A 15,112-nucleotide genomic window follows, 5' to 3' on the forward strand; every position below is an offset into this window, starting at 1 on the left:
AGTTATTTTTAGAGCTGAAGACTTCTGTTATAAAAACGACCCCGATATTACATACCATCACTTGAAAAGTCTATGAATATATTATTGGATGTTTACTTTATCATTTCAACCATATTCTGGAAAATTTGCACTCGGAAATGTGACAACTAACAGTGAATGAAACACGAGAACGTACGAAGGCGCTCGTCACTTGTCTTTGCTATTAGTCTTCCTTATCACAATGATAGTAGCTGGCATCAGATAGTATAAACTATCCCTTTCTATTGCAAAATCCGTCCAACAGCAGCCAGTGTGGCGAAATTTTATTACACATATAATTTGTAGTACCTGTGGACCCTGTTGCAGTCAGTACATCTGGAGTCCGATATCGTTCTCTTGTTAATAATTGCGTTCTCTGCGTACCTACCTGCTGGGCTAAATACATTATGTGATCAAAAGTATGCGGACACCTGGCTGAAAATGACTTACAAGCTTGTGGCGCCCTCCATCCGTAAAGCTGGAATTCAATACGGTGTTGGCCCACCCTTAGCCTTGATAACAGCTTCCACTCTCGCACGCATACGTTCAGTAAGGTGCTGGAAGGTTTTTTGGGGAATGGGAGCCCATTCTTCACGGAGTGCTGCACTGAGGAGAGCTATCGATGTCCGTCGGTGAGGCCTGGCACGAAGTTGTAGTTCCAAAACATCGACAAGGTGTTCTATAGGATTCAAGTCAGGACTCTGTGCAGGTCAGTCCATTACAGGGTTGTTATTGACGTGTAACTACTCCGCTACAAGCCGTGCATTATGAACACGTGCACAAACGTGTTGAAACATGCAGTCTCCATCCACGAATTGCTCTTCAACAGTGGGAGGCAAGAAGGTGCTTAAAACATCACTGTAGGCCTGAGCTGTGATAGTCCCACGTGAAACAACCAACGGTGCAAGCCCCCTCCATGAAAAACACGACCACACCATAAAACCACCGCCTCCGAATTTCACTGTTGGCACTTCACACGCTGGCAGATGAAGTTCACCGTGCATTCACCGTAACCACACCCTGCCACCTGGTCGCCAAATAGTGTACCGTGATTCGTCACTCCACACAACGTTTTACCACTGTTCAATCGTCCAATGTTTACGCTCCTTACACCAAGGGAGGCGTCGTTTGGCATTTACCGGCGTGATGTGTGGCTTTGTCACCAGGGACTCCTGGTCCCCCATGGCTCGTCTCAGAGCAATTGCATTTCATTTTAATTTTGACCTCCTTTTATCTTTGTATCTGTACTGCACAGATAATATCTGCGCAACAGTGTAAATAACGACGTTGTGGGTTGCACATCTTGTTTTCAAACAAACGTTCCTCATTACTGCTACAGCATTATATCTACGGCTTATTTTTTTCAGCAGAATTAGTTGTACGTTAAAAGTGATGCACACCATTATGCATGGGTTTACTGATGATGAGCTGGCCGATATGCATTACATGCACGGATTCATTGAATGCTAGTGGATAGCACCACAACGACGCTGTGCTGAGGTCCTAAGTTGTTCCTATAGCGACGGCAAACGCATCAAAGTAATTACAATGCGTGTATAGGTGCCTATCAGACCTTTTCGTGTTACAGTGGAGGATACTGGAACATACACTGACGGAAAAATATTGGAAAACAAAAAATTAATTAATGTAGACTAATGAAATTTCGGGAATACATTTGTCTAAGTAACGTATTTTAGTGATTAACATTGCAAGATCACAGGTTAATGTAAACGCGAGATAAACCATTGCAAATGTGAAATCGGGAACACATTTGTCTAAGTAACGTATTTTAATGATTAACATTGCAAGATCACAGGGTAATGTAAGCGCGAGATAAACCATTGCAAATGTGAAATTATGGTGTACGAATAACCGATGTAACTGCCGGAATGTTGAGTACAAGCCTACAAACGTGAATGCATTGTGTTGTACAGATACCATATGTCAATTTGTGGAATGGAAAAAAAAATGGCTCTAGGCACTATGGGACCTAACATATGAGGTCATCAGACCCATAGACTTAGAACTACTCAAACCTAACTAACTTAAGGACATCACACACAATCGACTCGAGGCAGGATTCTAACCTGCGACCGTAGCAGCAGCGCGGTTCCGGACTGAAGCGCCTAGAACCGCTCAGCCACAGAGACCGGCTGTAAGATGGAGTTCCACGCCTGTTATAAGTGGTCGGTCAGTACCGGGATGGTAATGCTGTTTGTAAGTAACGCTGGAGCTTTCGTCTGATGGTGTCCCAAACGTGCTAGATTGGAGACAGATCTGGTGGTCGAGCAGGCCAATGTGACATGTCGACATATTGTATTACAACAGCGGTACGCGGACGAGCGTTATCCTGTTGAAAAACACCCCTTGGAATGCTGTCCCTCAGTGTCAGTACAACAGATCGAATTAACTGACTGACGTACAGGTTTGCAGTCAGGGTGCGTGGGATAACCACGAGAGTGCTCCTACTGCAATACGAAATTGCATCTCAGACCATAACTCCCAATGTACGCCCCGTTAGTCTAGCACGGAGACAGGTTAGTTGTCGATCCCAACGTGGCCTCCTCCTAACCAACACACGGCCATTTCTGACATCCAGGCAAAACCAGCTTTCGTCAGAAAAGACAACAGACCTCCACCGTGTCCTCCAGCGAAAACACTCAAGCCGCAAATGGCGGTGTTTTGGGGTCAGCGAAATGGACACTACAGGTCGTTTGGCTCAAGGATGTCCTTGAAGTAACCAATTTGTAGCAGATCGTTGTCAGTGTGGTGCTAACTGTTGCTCAGATCGCTGTAGCAGATGCTGGACGATGCACCAAAGCCAAACGGTGAATACGGTGGTCTTCCCTCTCGATGGAGCCACGTGACAGTCAGGAGACAGGTCTTCTTAGGCCCATACATTTTCACGACCACCGCTGCCAGTAGTCACGGACAGTGACTACATTCTTGTCAGGTTTTTCTGCAGTACCACAGAAGGAACATTTAGCTTCTCTTAAACCTACTGCATGACCTCGCCCAAACTCAATGAAGTATTGATAATGGCGTGTTTCATTCTTCACTAACATTAGTTCACCACGTCCAATCTCAAAGGTATCTAACACTTTAAGATCGATTCAGCGTATTTAAAGCAAAACTGATTTGCATTCTCCTAGTTACTAGTTACTGGAATACTCTCTTTCAAACTCTAAACGTGGCAGAGGTCAAATACAGGGAGCGAAAGGCTATTTACAATTTGTACAGAAACCAGATGGTAGTTATAAGAGTCGAGGGGCATGAAAGGGAAGCAGTGGTTGGGAAGGGAGTGAGACAGGGTTTTAGCCTCTCCCCGATGTTATTCAATCTGTTTATTGAGCAAGGAGTAAAGGAAACAAAAGAAAAATTCGGAGTAGGTATTAAAGTCCATGGAGAAGAAATGAAAACTTTGAGGTTCGCCGATGACATTGTAATTCTGTCAGAGCCAGCAGAGGACTTGGAAGAGCAGTTGAAAGGAATGGAAAGTGTCTTGAAAGGAGAATACAAGATGAACATCAACAAAAGCAAAACGAGGACAGTGGAGTGTAGTCAATTTTTAGTCGGGTGATGCTGAGGGAATTAGATTAGGAAATGAGACACTTAAAGTAGTAAAGGAGTTTTGCTATTTGGGGAGCAAAATAACTGATGAAGGTCGAAATACAGAGGATATAAAATGTAGACTGGGAATGGCAAGGAAAGCGTTTCTGAAGAAGACAAATTTGTTAACATCGAGTATAGATTTAAGTGTCGGGAAGTCGTTTCCGAAAGTATTTGTATGGAGTGTAACCTTGTATGGAAGTGAAACAAGGACGGTAAATAGTTTGGACTAGAGGAGAATAGAAGCTTTTGAAATGTGGTGCTACAGAAGAACGCTGAAGATTAGATGGGTAGATCACATAACTAATGAGGAAGTATTGAATAGGATTGGGGAGAAGAGGAGTTTGTGGCACAACTTGACAAGAAGAAGGGACCGGTTGGTAGGACATATTCTGAGGCATCCAGGGATCACCAATTTAGCATTGGAGGGCAGCGTGGAGGGTAAAAATCGTAGAGGGAGACCAAGAGATGAATACACTAAGCAAATTCAGAAGGATGTAGGTTGCAGTAAGTACTGGGAGATGAAGAAGCTTGCACAGAATAGAGTAGCATGGAGAGTTGCATCAAACCAGTCTCAGGACTGAAGACCACAACAACAACAGTTACTAGCGCCCCTCTTAGTCAGTTGGCGCTAAATTTCAATAAACATCATCTCTCAGTTGTAGAGACACGCCTAAGCTCTTTCGTTTGTGTCGAACATCTCCTTGGTGTGTACAATTTTTGTCCGTCAATGTATTAAATATTTTCTCACTTCTGTGAAATGTTTTCCCAAAAACAATGTAACTGAGGCAATATACTGAATAAATCGTAATTACATTGTTACATTGTGACAAGGTACCAGACACCAAGGTTTCTTCATAGTAAAATACTCCGAAAATTTCCCAGAACAACCACCGAGATATTCGGTTGTTATTCAGGTTCACATTGCGTATATGGTTTCCAGATTTTGGACGTAAATCTCTTGCGTTTACTTTGGCTGCTTTGTGGCAACACATTTACTAAATTTACGCAAAGCACTATTTCTCACCTGCAGTAGCATAGATAGCTCACGGGCAGCTGAAGAAAGGGAATTAATCGTTTGTCTCTCATGGTCTTTCATAAATCCTCAGATAATCCTCAGATAATCAGAGAGCCATTCCATTACTGAAATATTTGTTAGGGTCTAAAATTTAAATAGTCGCAACCAGTGAAGTGAAAACTGCGAGAAACTCCGCATTTCCTGGGAACCACAAATTTTTTGTCGGTTAATGTTTAGGTCAGAATATCCTCTCGACGTCTAAAGCAGTGTTCGTGACCTCCTGTACTTAATAGAAATTAAGAACCGGGGAGATTTTCTTGTACGACCAGCTAAAAGAACTGCTTCTCTGCACGAACTCGAGGCTTCGGGACATGTAATAGAACGTAATGATTGACTTCAAAACTTTGTAAGTGGGCGACAGTACTTTATTGACCGTCCTGGTACGTTATTGGCCACAAAGTCTCATTTCAAATATTTGGTTGCATGCAAGCAGCCTGTCACATAACAATGGCTATATGAACTGCTGACAATAGAATTTAATGTTCTTCTGTAGATGTATGCCAAATGCCTACATCTACATTTATACTTGGAAAATTCCAATAATGTCTGTGGCTGGTATACCTTTTTGTTGTACCGTCTATTAACGTTTTTTGTTCCATTGTCGCTCAGAACTTGGAAAGAAGATTGAGCTGAAGTGTCTACGCAAGCTCTTCTCAGTTTAATTTCATCTTTATGCTCTGTGATTGATCGATGCCTAGGGAGCGAAGAATAGTAACAGTTTCCACCCTGAAACTTAACAGCTGTAATTTTCTACGCATATTTTGTACATTGACTGCCAGATACAATTCAAAATTCTAGAGCAGTACTGTTATCCTCCGAAGTACTAGTGGCTTACATACTACGAAATTCCAACTAAATTGTAACCAGTACTGAAATCATTGTGTGGTATGTGGATGATAATGGCTGAACAGGGAGTGGCTAATCTTCATTAATTAATTACTAATTGTCTTAAGAAAATTCATTTCCCGCTAGGTTATTGCACCATTAACTCAGACTCCCTAACGAGAGATTTTAACGATAGTGGTAGTACAGTTTCGTACTACGCTAGCCGTAAATTTATTTATCAGGCTAAAGATTCTAATGTGAGAAAATTGGACGTTACATAAGAGATACAGGTAAGTTTTAGACACGATACTAAAGAAACCTGACCAATTAAAAATGTTAGTAATGTATTATACAGATTTTTTTATTTTAGCAGGTGCAGAAGTCTGTTTTAAGCCACCAAGCAAGGAACAGTGACAGCGCCTAACTAGCAGTAGGATCTAACATCATCGATACTCTAGAAAGAAAGTAACAGAGAACATTTCATTCAGAACATATGGGAGCGGGGTCTCGTCATGTTATTGCTATTTGTTCTTCCACAGTAAAGTGACAGAAACGTTCAAGTGATAAGCTTGAACAAATAGCGGTAAAATGCAGTGGTAAACGTTTCAAGTAGTGTTGGCAGAATTAATACCATTGTTTGAAGAAGAAATGGAAATTATTGTTGGATTTTTAATTATGCTTATCTGACTCCAATGTTAGCCTAAGCGTCAGTAAATCAACTTTTGACTTTATGATGAGAAACAAAACAGAAATATAATATGTCTACAAATACTCCCTTTCTTCTACCGAGCGAGCAGGCGCATTCGTTACCACACTGAACTTGTATTCGACGATTCCAATCGCTGTCCGACCCTCCAGATTTAGGTTTCAGTGATTTCCCTAAATCGCCTAAGGTAAATTCCAGAAAGGTAAATACCAGAGGCCACCGCCGATTTTCTACCCTATCCTTTCCTAATCTGAGCTCGTGCTCCGTATCTAATGAACTAGTTATCGCCGGAAGTTTGGAACCTATCTTCCTTTCTTCCATTCCCTTTTTTCTATACAAGTATGTGGTAGCGGGGAATATAATTCACACAAAAATGCTGTCAATCAGTTGATAAAGTTTACAAACCAAAATACGACTGTACGGAGAAAAGAGGAAAGTCCATACTTAATAATTAGATGCTATCAGAACCTACATAGATAGCGCATTAATCTAAAGAAGCGGAACACATCTGAATGTATAAAACTGAAGACAATGATGTGTGCAAAATCTCTTGCTATATTAATGATTTAAGAAAGGTTTTTGATAGTAATGAATCACTGGGGTGGTGATGGTGATGATGGTGGTGAAGCAAAATAAGTATGTATATAGATACACTACTTAACTGAGAACAAAGTATAAACGTTACACAAGTATTAAACAATTACAATCAAAAAATTAACAGACTCAGATGCACTGACTGTGGTTTTTGTTATGACCTACATGGCGCACAATACTTGGTACAGGCGCCAATGCAAGATTTAGTCCTGGGTCCGCTCAGTATCACATTCACAGAACACAGAATCCACAAAGAGACGCCAACTTTCTTCACTGCTTTGCTAATTGTGAAACCAGAATGGAGTTATATGAGTGACTACCTGATAAACCATATTTCGGTGTGGTAGTAAGGGAGTCGTCTTTAAGGTAGCATCCATTTTTCCAAATGCTGGGTTCTGGCACACTACGTTTGTAGTCTCCTTTGCTGTAGTGGTGCTACGAATTCCTCATTTGTCTCTAGGAAACTTCCTCGACATGAATCGTGAAAGTGGTGGCCCGTATCAGAATAGATTATGGTCACCTGATGCTGCAGGTTCAGTCTTCTCTTTTGTTATCACTAAAGATAATGAGATGAACTAATATTATTAAAGGTGCTACAGACCGCGCTCTGGTCGCATCGTGTGCTTGGTGGTCACACTGTACAAGCATCTCCGTGTGGTTCCCTATCTATAGATGTTGCAAGTCATTTCATGCCGTGATTATCATTTCTAGAAGGAAATTCTTCAAGAGCAGTTGATATCGCCCTCACGCATAGTCGTCTTGGATACTAGAATGTAATTTACATGCAGACAGTATGGTCTATTTACGAACTACATGAGTCACTCCCATGGGAACGCCACCTCTTCTTCGAAGGGGAAAAAGGTTGTACCAGCTATCGGTACCACGTGTTACCCCGCTGAACGTCAGATGTGTGTATGCATCAGTAAAAAAAAGAGCTCAAGTAGTTTTCCAAAGTACCATAAAAGGTGCTATTCTGCCGATATATTACTAGACACGACAGTGGGACTACTTCTTGCTTCTGCACATCTTAATGCTGAAAGTCCCCTGCTGAGAATATGTGAGTGGATTTTGATTCTCCTCGTTGCCTCCTGAAGCCATTGACCTCTTCTGCGTCATTCTCTCCTTAGCTGGGTAGCGCCACAATTAGTAGCCAGCTGGTGTGGGCGACCACGAGGCAAGTCTTCAACACTTTGTGTAACACGATAAGCTTGCAGCGTTCTGACTTCATCGTCGCAGCGTATGGGCTGCTTCCGACACGGATACCCCTTCCTGCCGCGTAGTAGCTATTCGTGCTCGATGGTCACATGTAGACTCACTGAACTGAGCACACATACTAGCTGTTGCACGTGTTCATGAGAACAGCGGTATTACTGGAGTGTGCCAGGGCCACAGATACTCCTCTGGCGGCTGGTTACACGTGCCGATATACTGTGACTATCCGAATGCGTCTAGGTCACGAAAGCACACACGCAACGATATCAGTCACGACATGGATCCCGTACAGAATTTTTCGTAACCTACTACACAGTTGACATCTTAGCTGTGGCGTTCAAATATCAAGATGAGTTCCTAATTTTCTTCAGTTTTGCAGTTTGTTTGAAACCTAGTTCCATAGACAGCTGAGACATGCGTTCAGAATCTGCACGTACACAAATATTTCGAGCCTTCAATTGCCTCAAAAACTACACTCATAGTTTACGTATTTGTTAATGATTCTTTAAAATCTAATTTGGTTGAAATAATAAAACCATGAAGAGTGACATTAAGAGTTGCGTTGTTATGTAATCATATTACTCTTTACAAATGGAGGGCAAAATTATACGCTGCACGTTGGGAACAGCTGCGACTCAAGCCGCAGCTGTTGACGCACTGGCCCGCTGTGGAAGCTCTGCTCTCCCGGTGAACTTAGAAGTTTTACGTCTTCCCAAACGGAGCTGTTCCATGTGCAACAATGGAGTCCATGGATTCAGGAAAGTCATGCACTACGCCATGCAGGGTCTCAAATATCCAAGACGTTTGGTCTCCGACACATTTCGTTTTCTTGGCTGCATAGAATTTGCAGCCCCGTTGTGTACCTTCAACCAACAATAAGCGTACTTGGTGCAAGATAAATATTTACACGGGCAGTGGGCTGTGGTACCACGGGTTGTCAGCACGGCGATTATTGCTGCGGTTTGATTTTTAACGCGGCAACAGAGGCGCGCCAACACTGGTGATCCTAATGAGAACACGGAGCAAGGGAGAGGCACGATCTCGTCTTCTCAGACAAGTCCTGGTTTTGCTACAGCCTCACGATGAACACATCCTTGTGTGAAATTTCCGAGAACGTTGATTTCGTCATCGATATACCAGCCCTATACGTGACGCGATGTTACGGGATGCCATTGGGTTTACAACACGATCACCTCTTTTTCGTACAGCCGTTAAGTTGGACAGCAGGCGGTACAGTTCTGACGTGTTCAGGCCTATGATTGTGCCCTATCGTTCGGGGTCTCTGAGACACTAATTTCCAACAAGATAACTCGAGGCTGCATGTCACCTGTTCTATCCTGACACACCTCGATAAAGAGGTAATTCGGCTGTGACCCTTCCCACACGTTGTTCCGAACTCTTATCCATTCAAAACAACTGGTCATGGCCTGTCGAGAGACTGGTTCGCCATTACTGAGCTATGACAGTCGCAGCAGTATAGGACGATGTACGCGAATTTGGGATACCAGCTCAGCACGATTCGATACCGAGCCCGGTTGAAGCCATCATCTCTGCAAGAAGAAACAGCTCTGTGAAATAGATTTCGCACTCTGTATGCCCCCAAATCGCTTACAAAATCAATGATTTAAGCATCCCACTATGCTGTATAGGCAGATTAAGTAGGGGAAAGTGATTTAATACCGTGCTCTTAGGCTATTTGTTATATATTTCTTATTTCCTGAATTCAAATGAAATGGTGAACCATCATATTACATCAAGCAAACAATTCTTTACAGTTGATTATACTACCTTTATGAGGATCCACAGTCATAGAAAACTTACGGAAAGACATTTGATTATGTGGTATGCTTTCTTAAAAGGACCAGATTTTAGCCTTAGGCCATTTTATAGTGTTGAAATTGTCAAAAATTTTACAAAAATGTTATTCCGTACTGTATTATTTCAAGGCCTATGGTAACACCGTGCACTATGATGGGTAATACCATGTAATTAAGAGGACCGTAAAGTAATGTCGTTTCTGCGATGTCGATATTTGTTTGTCATTGCGTACATCGAAGTCTTCCCAAACACATTTTAAGATTAGAGCGACTCGATTACTCCTAAATAACGAAATTTCAACCTTTTTTGCAACTTATGGTTAAACGGCCAGCCAAATAACAGAAAATCTACATTTTCGGCGTCGTATGCTTTTCCAGTTTCGCAAGGATAGTAACGCAATAGCTGCTACCAAAACATTTGCGATATCAATCCAAGTGCATTATACGTTCATAAATGCCAAATTTTGTTTCCTAAGTTCAATGTGCATGGTAATTTTGATGTTTCCGACTGGTATCGATCAGAAAGTCAAACTACTCCAGATGACGTCATGTAAATGGCGGAAGTGGAAACAATCGAAGAACTGTAAAACTCTCTTAACTGATCTCGGTCATCCATCGGACAATATTTGCAGCAGACTTGTAAAGAAAAACAAAGCTAATCCACGCGCTCCATGAAACTCATTGATTCAGCGGCACTGTACAGAAGCGTCTGCTGGTCACTTGATAAGTAGAGATCAAAACTGTGTCCTCTATGATAATCCAAAATCCTAAAGGCACTGGCTCTCTCCGAATGAATCGCCACGAAGTACAGCTAAACCAGATCTACAGCCCAAAGAGGCTCTTTTGTGTGTTTGGTAGCTTGAGTATTCGCAGAGTCATTCATTTTGAAGTGCTTGAACCTGCACAGACTGTGATGTAGATCTATACTGTGAACAACGGATCGAGTAAATTAATTTTTTAGTTGAAACGTGCACAGCTGTTGTCAACAGAAAAGGGGTCATCCTGCAACACGATACTGCAAGACCGCACTGCACAAGACTAACCCTGAAAAAAATTAATGAATTGTGGTGGGAGGAATAGCCCCACCAACCATACTCGCCCGATGTTCGGCCGTCGGGTTTCCATTAATTCGGACGCTACAACATTTTTGATGTGGCAAAAAATGTGGAGATGTGTAAAAGTGGATGATTTACTGAATGCCATTAGCAGATTATTCTGCTAAAAAAATCAATTGATTTTTATCGATCCAACATTGAAAATCTGCACACTAAGTGGAAAAATGATGATGATAATGAGGGTGATTACTTCACCGATGAACTTGGTAACAATTTATCTGTTTCATTTTAATGTAAAAATATGACATTATTTTCCGGTAAAATAGGCAAAAACTACTTAAAAGTTTTAAAAAATGAACAAGTCGGTGCTTCATAATTTATGTGTAACACCAAAATGTAAAATATAACTACTCATTAACCTTCAGATAGAGAGACAGCCACAATCACTTGAGCAGTATCACATCTACTCTACTCGTTATGCACCCATCTACTGCTAAACACACATCTTAACCACAGTTCTATGTTTTTGTCAAATGTTTCATAGAGTAAGCTAACAGAATCGTTATCATCAAATGTTCCTCTATCTATTTTGATAGGATTCCAATCGAAATTCTGAGAATCAGTGTCATTCATCTCACTGTCGCTGCACAGTTTGGATAAGGACAGTCTAAATCATTATCTGATGAAGACTCAGAAGATATATTCCGAAGAAATTTCTTGATGTCAGACTTCTGAGGCCTTATCTTAGATGAAAGCCTTCTGCACTTGCTCTTTCCTTTGGCTTTTAACTTCGATTTTCCCATGAATAATTCTTTGTGTTGTTTCTCCCTTCATCTTGCTTCTTTAATCTTTTCAGTTTTTTAAAAACTTCTTTCTTCGGAGTCACAGTGAATATTGAGGAATGCATCTCTTGTCGCTTTTCTTCAATTTCAGAGGATCTGATATCGGAGACAAATGTCTCAATTGTAACCGAGTTGCTGGTTGAATTTGCAAGTCTTCGTCTACATGTCCCAGCACATCAGTCGGTGCTTTATAGTGCAAGGTTCGCTCAAACTTCTCATTATTTTTATCATTTTAGTGCTGCAAACCTCAACAAGTCTCAGGCATAAAGTGCTCTCTTCTCCTGTACGCAGAAGAACGAAGTCGTTTGTTTATTTGGCCAGATCTAGAGGAAAAATTCCCGTTTTACTGTTTTCTATATTTGCAGTCCTAATAAACTTCTTTTCTAAGGATAGAGCAAATGTTATTAAATGAAGCCTTTATGCTGCTGAAAAAGGTCACATCTAGAGGTCGTGGCCTTTGAGAACGGTGAGGTGGTAGAGTAACGACTGCTTTTCTGTTGTTATTGCAAAATTTGAGGGTTTCTAGGGAGACATGGTTATTGCGATTGTCTAAAATTAAAAAAAACGTGGTTCGGCTCTTGAATGCCTTGGTAAAGTTAGAAAAATGCGTGATCCACTTTGGAAAGAGATCCTGAGTCATCCAACCACTTCTTCTACAGTCGTATATTCAATTTCGTTATCCCCTGTCTCATCCTAAGCTGCTGGGAAATAAACATGAGATGCACATACGCCTCAGTGACATTCGCTACACAGTACATTACAACATTTTTACCACGCTCCCACAATTTTGCTGAGCCAACGTCTTTAGCTCGTTTGGGGGCTAAAGCTTTTCCTGGCTTTTGAGCTGTTGATGTAGCAGTCTCGTCAAAATTATAAACTCTAGTGACATAAACTTTATGTATTTCCTTCAAAGAGAAGAGATTATATTGTAAAAAAAGTTTAACTTCACTTGCGTTACAAGTGAGATCCGATTAAGAATCGTAACCTCAGGTTTCTAAATGCTGACTGATGAATTTCGGATAAGAAACCCATTGAACCAATCCTGCCCAGCCATCTTCAATGAATTGTTAGAATTACGAATAATATTAATTTCCTCGCACATGTCTTTGCTAATAATAACACAGGCTTAGCTACATCTTCTTCCTGTTCTTTAGAAAATGTAGGCTTTATGCTCAAGCTGAGTATCCATCTCTTAGCCTATCTCTTAAAGTAGAGAAAGGTATTCCAGACTTTCTTGTAGTTTCCCTCTGTGGCTTTCCATATTCAGTAACATCATGCACAGTTCATTTCAAGTGCGGTCTCCCTTTTTCTCCTGTCTGTCGTTCACACCCTCTTTCTCACCATCTGCGAAAAAGCGAACTTGTAAGTTTTCACGCATTTTCAAAAATATGATTGACAGCGAATATTAAAACGAAGTTACCGTATGGGACTACAGCCACCCTGAGCCAACAACGTGTGCCTTGCGCGGCATTTTCCCATGACGACACGATTATATTTTTAATACTATCCTAGACACCACGACGTTTATATATGATAATATTTGGCTCTCAAATCTATTTCAAAAAAGGTGTAACTAAATAGAGTTACTGTACGGTTGTTACTGTTAACATATTTCATTTACCTCTACACTTCAGATACACTGATTTAATAGTATAAGAGTCTACAGTTATATATGAGATACTACTAACAACTCCAGATCGTTAGACGTTGTCCGTATCTCCAGATCTAGTTTATATTCCTACCGCTGTGTAGCAGCACTATGCGACGCACGCTACTCCCACCAGGAGATTGGAAAAACGGTGCACGGTATTAACCCGCTGCGCAATATTGTTCCTCTCTTCCCTAACATTTTACTGTTTACCATGTTGTCGGAAACTGCAAGTTTACTGGTCATCTATGCAGCTACAGTACTTCTTTTAATTTCGTTATCAAATTACGAAGAATGGACTCATACGAAACAAGGGACTCGAAATCTGGTTCAGTGTTGTACACCGCGGTCTGGTGATTCTTTTCGAAATATGGTATGTCATAACATTTGGTTGCAGTGAAATAGATACTGCAGGTACAAACCTCAGTATTATGACAAGTAATAACATGATTTGTGGTTTCATCTATATGCTTATCAGAACAAATGATTTACGAAGCTGTACCGTGAAAGTATTACAATGCGCTTAGTGGAACGGACTTCTCCCAACTGGGTTCATTTCACACAAACTGGTCAAAATACAAGGTAGCATCATTTCGACGAATAACATTACGTGACCTTCAGTTCATTTAACTCCGATATTGGCATCGGTAAAGAGAGGCTAGTAGAGCGTACATGGCGTTTTACGCCACGCTGTTGAAACGCAATTGTATGAAGCGTGATATTAAGTTTTCGCATGACAGGATTTCGATCACGGTTACCCGAACGCCATAAGCATAAATATTTGTGGAGAGCAGCTCTATTGAGAATCACTTGCTCTCTATAAACAAGACAGAGTAAAAATTTGCTCTGCGCTTCCGTTCTGTGTGGTGGATGCGGTATAACTGCCACACGATCAACACGTGCGGTACCAAAAACTGATGTAGGTTAGTCACGGATGGCAGATATTGTTTATGTGGATGCTCTCCTTTGGGCAGTTTAAGCGGAAATAATTTAGTAGATGTTTCTCGTACATTTAGTGCTGATAGTAGGAAAGATATAAACACCTTAAATGAATGAACGGAATTGTTTAACTATTCCCCTGTTCTCTCAAATTTTGACAGTACAGATATACAGGGTAAAACAAACAAAAACAAGCGTTCCATTTCTTAGGTGTATCGAATATTCTTACTTTCTGTCGTTCTTAAATAGGAGGTTACTTTTAATCTGAATATCACCTCTCTACCTGAAAGAGGCATCATTTAAAAATATAAAAACAAAGCTTAACATAAAAAAATATTCCCGCCGAAAATGAAACATAACATTTTTCTCAAGGTCAAAAATGGACTAAGTTCGGTAACACTTCCACTACTAACACTTCCACTACTTTCGTGCTGTTTGACTTCAAGCATGTTGGATGTTATTCGATGTAAAAATCTGGTACAGTATTTCATGTACAGCATCTTTGATAATTAATTTTTATATATAATTTTTTGTTCCGTGTTCTGCAGTCTGTATGATAACGTCATTCCGTTGCTATTTTCTATGTTAATACGATCCTATCTATAAGTCTACTACATCCTGCACTTTATGTGTACTGTGCAACTTTCTTATCTATTTTGTGCATCTATAGTTTTACTCTTCTGTAAGTATCTACATTTCCAGCTATTGATGAGTGACTAAGACATATGTCAGAAAGTAGTAGTATGTATTGAGAATAATTTCTCATATA

General features: G+C 40.8%; 1 protein-coding gene across 2 annotated transcripts in view; it reads left to right on the top strand.

Moving 5' to 3' along the window:
• The window catches only part of LOC126191410 (hemicentin-2-like), a 1,933,978-nt gene that overhangs the window by 408,482 nt on the left and 1,510,384 nt on the right, over window positions 1-15,112 (top strand). The gene's annotated exons all lie outside the window — the stretch shown is intronic.

Source organism: Schistocerca cancellata, chromosome 6 (genome assembly GCF_023864275.1).
Source record: "Schistocerca cancellata isolate TAMUIC-IGC-003103 chromosome 6, iqSchCanc2.1, whole genome shotgun sequence".
NCBI classification, from domain to species: domain Eukaryota; kingdom Metazoa; phylum Arthropoda; class Insecta; order Orthoptera; family Acrididae; genus Schistocerca; species Schistocerca cancellata.